A 10,502-nucleotide genomic window follows, 5' to 3' on the forward strand; every position below is an offset into this window, starting at 1 on the left:
AGTATTTGGCAGGGGGGCGGCATTGCTCTCTCAAGCAGCAATATTTATCTACCATTCTGCATTATGTTAAATTATACTAGAAATATTTCTGTACAGCATTTAAAATAATTGTAACAAAAAATATAAAATAAAACTCAGACAAGGGTCCAGCATTTAACTTTATAACCCAAGACTTTCTTAAAAAGTACAGAATTTCATTTAAAACTTATAAATTCTGTGATTTTAACAAAAATATTAAAAAAATTTGTTTACCTCGTAAAAAAGCGTACTAAACATCAAAAATTTTAAAAATTGGATTCCCATAGCGGATGCAAAGAGATTGCAATCCTCAAAGTGAAGGCATCAATAGTATAAAAACTGCTTATAAAAGAAATATTTTTGATAAAATTTTAAAATTGCATTTTAGAGTCCTATGATAAAGATAACAATATCTGTGGCACAGTTGAAGCAAAAAATAATAAACCATAGATTCAGCATTTTAATTTTTAACTCATAAAAGGAAATTTTGCTTTAAAAACTTGAAAGGAGAGTTCTAACAAAAAAAAATAGAGACTTTTCATTTATTTGCATCCTAATAAAGCGAAGTTAGCTTGAAAAAAGAACAAAATATGATTATCATATTGGATGTTAAAAGATTGCATTTTTCAAAATTATAGACATCTAAAGAAAAAAAGGGCAAGTAAAAGAGTTTCATTAAAAGTTCATCATCCTTGTCAGCATCAAAAATCAAACCCAAATAATTTTCTCCCAAAATAAGTTAAACATCATACCACACCATACAAACGCAAATATTGACAAGCTGGCAAAATGATAAGAATATTTTCTAATCAAAAAGGTTTAACACCAGAAGCTAAATGGCATTAATTTTGAAGTTTGTAACCTTAGCTGAAGCGATCATATTTTTTCCCCACCCTTATCTGTTTGCAGTTCTGAAGTTCATTTCCTTGATATATATTATTGTGTTTTAAATCATGAACCAACACCTTTTCAGAAAAGTTTACAACAACACTGCTGCTAATTAGCTGTGATAAAATAAATTATTTAAAACCAAACTTATTTTCAGCTGTTTGGTTGGTCGGATTTTTGTGAAGGGTCCGTTAACAGACCCAAATATCCTCTGGTCAGGCCCGTTACAAGAAAATATTTTCCCGTCTTGAATGCAATTGCAAATATTGTTCCTCTGTTCAAAAATAAAGCATCTCGAAATATTTCACTAAAAGGCAATTTAAATATTACATTTATTTTAAACTAGAAAACAAATAAACTAAAATTAAAATTTCATGTAATGTTCTTATCAACTTGCTGAAGAAAAAAAATTATGAAAAACAGAGTCCATAAGTTGTGAGTCGATATTCTATGTTTCCCACTTCGCAATAACTGGCAAACACATTGGTTTTTCTACCGATCATAAAAACTTGCCAAACCTAATCATGGATTTGTGGCAAACGTGCACAGTCTTCCTATCATTCTTATTGATGTCTGTTTAAATATCTCCTGGGGAATATACAGAATTTTCTTTCTCTAATTAAGTCTGCACACTGAAAAAAGGTGAAAGCATCATTAGCGCAGGCTGTTTCTGATCATTTTGTGCTAGTTCTGGCGTTTTATCATCCCTTAACTCCAACAGCAGCTCCTTTTCTGCCCTCTGGTCCTGGAAAATAATTTTTTTTTCTTTTTTTTTACTGATTCAGGGCTCCCAACACATTTTAGCCATAGAAAAGGGTAAAAGAGGACCATTTTGAATCGAAAAGGGGACCAAAGAGGACCAGTTAGGATTAAAAAGAGGACCTTGGGAGCACCATTCACAGTTAAACCCAGGGTAGCACCAAAAGGCAAATTAGCTGCCTGGCAATGAATACATGAAGATAATTCGTTAATTAACCAAAATAATGATTTTTAATGATAAATCCTTATCACCTTCTGTACATCTGAACTTCTTATCCATTGAATTATATTATTCACAAACATTTGGATGGGGGGGGGGGAATGACAAGCAAACATGTGACTGACCATCTTACAGAGTAACTTTAATTGTAAAATAAATTTTCTACTACTTAACAGGTAAAAACTAATCACCCAAGTGACCGATCAATCAGTGCATACCTAATAAAAGACCTTTTAGATACAGTTATTACAGTAAACACCTTAGTACAAAGTAGTTTACAAAATTTTTCCCATAACCAGTTTAAAGAGAATTAATTTTGATATACTGCTTTTACTGGATAACTTAATGTAATAAATAAATGTGTAAGTTTAGATTCATAGAGCTATATTTTCAAATTGAAAATACTCATTATGAGTACTTAAAAAAATAAGGATACGAAGTTTTTTAGTTTTTAAAAATAAAATTAAATTAAATAAAAAAATTTGAGGTAGCACATGTCAAAATAATTACAAGATGCAAAAGGATTGAAATCTTGCGCAAGAGAATCAAATTTTCGCGAAGTATGTTCACCGTTGGCATAGTTTCAAAAAAAAAAAAAAAAAAAAAAAAAAAACGAATTCTCTAAAACTAAACATGACTAAAACTGAACATAAAATATGCTAGTCTAGGATAGCATATGTGAAAATAACATTCGATCGCGCAAAATATAAAAATATGTACAAGATGCAAAAAGATTGAAATCTCAAAAGACAAGAAGCAATTCCTCGCGAAGTTCGAGTAAGTGCAATGCTGCTATGATTCCAAAAATAAGAAAGTTTATTATCTATTAAAATTAAACAAAAAATAAGCTATTCTATGATGGCGTATGTCAAAATAACTTCCGATTGCCAAAAATATCATAACATTAACAAGATTCAAAAAGATCGCGAAGTGCGAGTAAGTTCAATGTTGCCATGGTTTCGAAAAAAAAAGTTTATTACCTATTAAAATTAAACAAAAAATAAGCTAATCTATGGTGGCGTATGCCAAAATAACTTCCGATTGCCAAAAATATCAAAATATTAACAAGATGCAAAAAGATTGAAATCTCAAACACGACAAGCAATTTTCCGCTAAGTGCGAGTAAGTTCAATGTTGCCATGGTTTTGAAAAAAAAGTAGTCTCTTATCTATTAAAATTAAGCAAAAAATAAGCTAATCTATGGTGGAGTGTCAAAATAACTTCTGATTGACAAAAAAATCAAATTATTTACAAGATGCAAAAAGATTGAAATCTCAAACACGACAAGAAAGTTCAATGTTGCTATGGTACCAAAAATATAAAAATTGTCTATTAAAATTAACCAAAAAATAAGCTAATCTAAGGAGGTGTTATGTCAAAATAACTTCCGATTGCCAAAAATATCATAACATTAACAAGATGCAAAAAGATCGCGAGGTGCGAGTAAGTTGTTCAATGTTGCCATGGTTTCGAAAAAAAAAGTAGTCTCTTATCTATTAAAATTAAACAAAAAATAAGCTAATCTAAGGTGGAGTGTGTCAAAATAACTTCTGATTGCCAAAAATATTAAAATATTTACAAGATGCAAAGAGATTGAAATCTCAAAACCCAGCAAGCAATTTTCGGCGAAGTGTAAGAAAGTTTGATGTTATCATGGTTCCGAAAAAAAGTTTATTATCTATTGTAATTAAACATAAAATAAGCTAATCTAAGTTAATGAATGTTAAAGAAACTTCTGATTGTCAAAAACATCAAAATATTAACAAGATGCAAAAAGATTGAACTCGCAAACACAGGAAGTAATTTTTCGCGATGCTACATATCGAACACAAGTTCAGAAAATTGCACTGATGAAACATTCTTGATTTTTTTCAAGTGCGTACGAACCCGTGAAAAATATCGGTAGCAAAATGTTTTGATTTCACGTCATAACTCTTCCCCCAAACTTCTCCATTTGCTAGATTTCCATGTAACAGCGGTGGGAGGAGGAGTAATGACGTAAATCTGAAGCAAAATAATACCAGAAAGTCAAGTTCAATAGAAAAACGGCGCCGCTGGCAACGTGTTCGAGCTTAACATAAGTCCGCACACAGTATCTTTTAATGTAATGAAAATTTTTAAAATCTGATTTTTTAGTAAAAACAATACAAAAGCGGACTAAACGGACCAAAATGTTAAAAAGCGGTCTAAAGCGGACTTTACCCTAAAAAACGGACTTTGGCGGGAAAAGCGGACCATTTGGGAGCCCTGCTGATTACAAAAACTCTAGGAATTTGAAACCTCAGACTTCGGACAGACTAATTTTCCCCAAAATTAGTCAACTCCACAGACCTGACAAAATCATTGGAGAATACAGATTACCATTTTAGGGGGATAATGCTGAAGAATGAACTCCTCCCTTCCTTTCCTGCAAATAAACCTACGGTTTAAGGTGCTAATTCTTTTTTCTTTTTTGACTGCACGGGTGTAAATAAAAAGTGACAAATCAGCCTGGAATAATGCACCAAAATAGGCAAAATTGTTACTACTTAATTTCCTATGCAATAAAAAGTAATAATTTGAATTTTTACTTTAAAAATTTTAATGAATAAAAAATATTATTGTAATGGTTTTTATTTCATTCACAAATTGCTTGAAACCAATATGGATGTATGATTGTACTGATAGTTTGGGGAGAAGGGGGTCATGACCCTACACTGTATCCGCGCCAGACAGTGGCGCATCCACGGGGGGAGCTAAGTGGCTTAAGCCCCTCCCAGAAGCATGAAGATGAACCCCCTTGAGCAAAAAAATCCTAAAATTGGCGGGGTTTTTTTTTGGCCTTGAATTTTCGAAATTTACCAAGAGCAAGCACTCAACCCCCATCCTAATTTCATCAAAGATAACTTCAATTTTTTTCAATTTCTTTAAAATCGAAAAATTTTTGAAGTATAGGGCCACTTAGCCTCTCTTCGTCTAACTGGCCCAAAAATTGCCTAAAATGAGTTTTGGGGACTTATTACCTTATCGGAACTGCCGAGTTCCTAACGTCATGAAAAAGGGTTGAAAACCGCACGTTTCTAAAGACTTCAATTTGGAATATTTTTCAAAGGTAATCTGAACTTTCTCTTTGCTTAGATCAATAACGACAGCCTACAATTGATTTTTTCCTAACTTATTTCTAAAATATTTCCAGGGAGGGTTCTGAGCCTCTCCATTCACTTAGCATTGCTAAAGATAGTCGAAAATTGTATGTTCAAACCTCAACTTCAGAAATTTTCAGGGGGAGATCCCAATCGTTTTAAGGAATCAAAGTTAATGAAAAATCGGCTTAAGATTTTGAAAAGAATTAAGAAATTTCTCTAGAGGGAAAGGCTTAAAATTCCCCTCCTGTCTTCCATTAACATCCCTAAAATTTCATTTTCAAGGCTTGAGAATCATTTTTGGGACAGTAATCCCGAAACACTCACCTCCGTCTATTCTGATGTCAATAAAAATTCCTAAAAATTGCATTTTTTGCAATATATTAAAGACTTATTTTTTTTTCGGGGGAGGGCCGTTTGAAACTTTATTGGTTCACTTCACCAGGGGTCTCTCCAGGATTTTTCACAGGGTCCGTTTTTTTGTGAAAAATCAAATAATTTTGTGCAAAATGAATTAATTTTGTGAAAAATCAAAAAATTTCGCAAAAAAAAAAATTCTTTTTTGTTAAAACAAAATTTAAGAATTTAGAGATGGCAGAAACTGCATCAATTTAACTTAAAGTCGAGTGTTTTCCTCTTCTACGTCGAGAAAATCATTCTGGATTTTTTTTTCGATATTTGGCGGGGGGGAGAGGGGGGGGGGAATCGCTCTTTCAAGTATCAATATTTATCTACCATTCTACATTATGTTAAATTATACTAGATATATTTCTGTACAGTACTTAAAAAAACTAACAAAAATATAAATAAATAAAATAAAATTCAGAATAGGGTTCAGCATTCAACTTTTTGACCCAAGACACTCTTAAAAAGCACAGAATTTCGTTTAAAACTTATAAATTCCGTGATTTTAACAAAAATAAAAAGATATTTCAATTGTTTACCTCTGAACAAAGCGTAATAATCATTAAAAATTCGAAAAATCTGATTCCCATAGCGGATGCAAAGAGATCGCAATTCTCAAAGTGAAGGCATCAAAAGTATAAAAATGGCTCGTAAAAGAAATATTTTTGATAAAATTATTTTAGAATTGCATTTTAGAGTCCTATGATAAACATATCATTTATATCTGTGGACACAGTTGACCCAAAAAATAAAATACAATAAACCATCTATTTAGCATTTTTATTTTTGACTCCTAACAGAAAATGGAATTTTGCTTTAAAAACTTGAAATGAGAGTTCTAACAGAAATAAAGAGACTTTTCATTTATTTGAATCCTAATAAAGCAGTTAGCTTGAAAAAAGAACAAAATATGATTCTCATACCGGATGTTAAAAGATTGCATTTTTCAAAATGTAGACATCTAAAGAAAAAAAAACGGTAATTAAAAGAGTTTATTTAAAGTTAATCATCCTTGTTAGCATCGAAAAATCAAAACTCATATAATTTTCTCCCAAAATAACAATTAAACATCCCACAGCACCACACCCTCGGAACACAAATATTGACAAGCTGGCAAAATGATGAGAATATTTTCTAATCAAGTCATTATAAAGGTTGAACGCCAGATGCTAAGTGGTGATAATTTTGAAGTTGGTAACACTATCTGAAGCGATCATATTTGCAGTTCTAAGTTCATTTTGCAGATATATATTATTGTTTATTAAAGCAGATATATATTATTATTGTTTATTAAATCATGAGTGGAGAAAAGTGCTTACCAATGCCTTTTCAGAAAAGTTTACAAAAACACCGCTGCTAATTAGCTATGATAAAACCATTATATTTATTTGGCAGTAGCAATTATTTATTGCTTGCAGGAGCATCCCAAGAGTGCCGATTTTTTTTTTTTTTTTTTTTTCTCAAAATTAGCAGATTTTGTATAAGCTGATCCCTCTAATTTGACTTAAAAAAAGGTTCCAAAAATTATCGGTTTATACACAGAAATATGCTTATACACAGAAATATGCGTTATTTTGCTTTCAGATTTGCTCTTTCAATAAACAATTTGACAGATCCGATCTTGTTTATCAGAATTTTGTGAAGGGTCCGTTTTGTTTGATCTGGATTTTGTGAAAGGTCCGTTTTGGTTGATCGGATTTTTGTGAAGGGTCCGTTAACGGACCCAAATATCCTCAGGCCAGACCCCTGTTCACTGATAGTAATTTCTCACGAAATTTCTAGCCCCTCCCAGGAAACAATCCTGAGTGCACCCCTGGCGCCAGGGGTAATAGTAGAGTCAAGTAAATTTATCTGAAGAACGTATGAAAATTTTAGAAACTACAAGGAAGCTTGACTCCCCCCCCCCTCGATAAATACTCTGAGAATATGCATACAAAAATTATTAATAATGAAAAATTTTGAAAGTTTTTTTTTTTAAATAATTATTCAGTTTTAGAATGTATTGTTAGCCCTAAGTTTTTGGGAACAACCCAAACTTTTGGGATCAAAGCACCCCTGATCAGGAAAAAAGGTGTTTTGTAATTTCCAAGTCATATGTGACACTTTCGTTGAACAGAAATTCAAAGATTTATCATTTAAACTAGCTGCGTTGCCCGGCTTTGCCCGGTCTACCTTGAAAAAAACCATTGCGTCAAGTGAAGTATCTTCAATAACCAGGATTAAATGAAAGAAAAAAAAACATCATGCAAAATTTTCTTGCCAAACAATGACGACCAACACTAAAATACTTTTAAGAAATTAAAATAAAATGAGAAAGATGGATTTAAAAGGAGTAACCATGGAAACAAAATAAAATAGGTTGAAGAATTGGAAATGAGAAATAAACAACGGATTCAAAAAGCGTTACCGTGGAAACACAAAACAAAATGGTTAAAAACTTGAATAGAGAACAGATTTTTAAACTTCATTTAATTCTCTTGTAACTTTTTTTTAATGGAGATAGAGGGTAAAACTTTCGACCATAGGTCGAGTTAGATCTGGAGTAAAAAAAGCAGCTCTTTCCGATGCTGTTAAAAAGAAAACTGTGGGATAATTCCTTCACTTTTTATTGATGGATTTAATGAAGAAAGTAGTGCCTAAATTTCAGCTAAGCCTAAAAAAATTAGAGCTAAAAATGTAAAAAACTCCCGCCGCAGTTTACAGCATTGGAACAAATTGCGTAGAACGCGGAAAATTCTTCCCTTTCCAACGATACATAATATTACTATTCGCAATTTATTTTTCACCCCCATGTTCGGGAATTTCTGTGAAAATTGAGCCTAAATTGGAATAAAAAAAGAAGTATTCATCGAATTGTTTTCGAACTGGTCTGCAAACCTTCTCAGAACTAAAAGGAACATTCAGTGAAAATTTCAGCAAAATCGGCCGGGTAGTTCGAGTTTTGTGAGTTCAAACGCACAGACGCTTTTTGGACACTTCATTTTATACTATGTAGATTTAGAAACAGTAAATTAGATACATTTCCATCTTTCAAAGTAAATCAGAATTCAATTAAGGAATTTTAATTTTGGTTTGGAGGAACAGGTTTTTGGGGGGAGGCAAAAAAATTTCTAACAAAATATGAAAGAAAAATCTACAAAATTTTTGTTTTTAAATAGAAGAATATCGCCGATCCGCATACTTCCATGCTTGTAAGGTTTATGCTAATTTTATACTAGACAAACTTTGTGCATGTCACTTTAGTTTGCTTTTGCCTCCCAGAGAAATCAACAAATATAAATATGAGATCAAAAGTCTTATACAGACAGAACTTGTTATAGAAATGAAAACACTCCAGTTTTAGTAAAAATTACATTACGTAACATCTGAAAATCAAAAAGATGGCTCAAGGAAACATTTAGTTTTATTAAAACAAAGGCAGGTAATCAATAATTTTCCCAGACTTCATCCTAAAAAAATTAACATTCACACAACAGCAACTTCTCCGAAATTTTAAAAAACGAAATGTTACGAAGTCTTAAAAGTTAGAGCAAAATAATTTAATACAATCGTGCAATACGTAAAATGAAAAGTTTTCAAAATTCAATCATAACACTAATTACAGCATTAGTATACACAATCAAATAATGATGCAATAAAAAATTACTATTACATCAACAGAAACGATATTTCAAATACAGAAATAAACCAATAAGTTTATCAATCAATACTTGATATATGCGCTTAAGAGAAGAGAAATCAGTTATCAACTACTGATAAGCGAATTTCTAGCATATGCTAAGATCGACGCTCTTAATATATTGTAAATATAAATAAAATACTGTTCTTAAATAACCAAAAGCAATTATCATGCTATTGACAAAATACAGAACTCTGTTTTCAATGTGAATTGCAGAAATTTAATTTATTAAGTTGCCCACGTGTCACCGCGAGGCATCACAAAATTTATCCCTATCAAGAAAAGCAAGGCCAAGTCGGCCATTTTCCTTTTTCAAATCATAAAAAACTTGAAACTTAATGTGTTAATATCAAATCAAATTTTAAAAAATATATACTCACCGATCAAACAAAATGAAGACGTCATATAAAACTGTGAATCTACGCAATTTATCGATAAAATAAAAGTAGCAGATATGGCGTCAACTGCACTATTGCAGTGAAGTTCCTAAAATTGAAAAAAAAAGAATTAGTTATACTTTCTACTTAATTCGATTCAAAAGAATAGGCAATTCAAAACTTATGAAACTTTTTAAAACATAACTTATTAAAAAAATTTTGACAATTATTCAAATCGACCATTTAAACCATATTTAGGATATATTACACTTACCCCTAAAATGGAGAGAATAAAACTGAACTACAGAGAAAATTTTCTACGTAATATAGGTGGAGCTTTTCCTCGTGAATACTGTCTATTGCCAGACTTCATATTTATGAGAAATAAGTTCCTTTTATGAGGCTCTGTCAAAAAAGACGGAATTCTTTAATTTCCTACTTTATCACACATCAGCTCGTTTTTGTTATGTTTTTTTTCTTTTTTTTTCCAGTTTTCGGCAGTTTTATAGCCATTATTTTTATTTGGATTGAAAGGGAGCATTATATTAGCTATTAACACTCTTTTGAGGGACAAGAGAGGTGCAAAGTTCAAAAGCATAAACATTTGGAGTGAGTTGGGAGACTCATGAGAGGTATTCCATAAATATATAAAAAAAACAATGAAACCAATCTTTGTTTTCTTGGGTCTTGTTTTACAACGGTTGCACTTGTTTTTGGCACAAATTCAGAGTATAAGGCTCACTCCTATGAGTCCTATGTTCGAAGAAATGTTCACATTGTAAAAAAAACATAAATATATATTTAAAGCATCGTATTTCGCATAGCAAAAACTGCACTGTTAAAACTACAGGTTGCATTTGGCACCTTTCAAGGGTGAGAAGCTTGTTCAATCACCAGCGGCACCCTATACGGTGCACCCTTAACACGGGAGAAAAACTGGCACCCTCAAATTAGCATGCACTAGAGTCCCTATAGCGTGCACCACGGTGAAAAATGGAACTGTTTGGCAGAACATTGGCACCCTTTCTGTTTCC

The 10,502-nt window shown here is 31.8% G+C and overlaps 1 protein-coding gene across 2 annotated transcripts in view; it reads right to left on the reverse strand.

Annotated features, from left to right (window-relative positions):
• Positions 1–9,780, reverse strand: part of LOC129229395 (eukaryotic translation initiation factor 5-like) — a 48,555-nt gene extending 38,775 nt beyond the window's left edge. The window contains exons 1-2 of one of the 2 annotated variants that reach the window (XM_054863693.1): positions 9,743–9,780; positions 9,472–9,577 (exon numbers count right to left, since the gene is read on the reverse strand). The gene's annotated coding sequence lies outside the window, so the exon portion shown is untranslated. The remainder of the gene's footprint in view (positions 1–9,471; positions 9,578–9,742) is intronic. The other variant, XM_054863694.1, reaches the window with a different exon arrangement.
• Positions 9,781–10,502: the final 722 nt, after the last annotated feature.

Source organism: Uloborus diversus, chromosome 9 (assembly GCF_026930045.1).
Source record: "Uloborus diversus isolate 005 chromosome 9, Udiv.v.3.1, whole genome shotgun sequence".
NCBI classification, from domain to species: Eukaryota; Metazoa; Arthropoda; class Arachnida; order Araneae; family Uloboridae; genus Uloborus; species Uloborus diversus.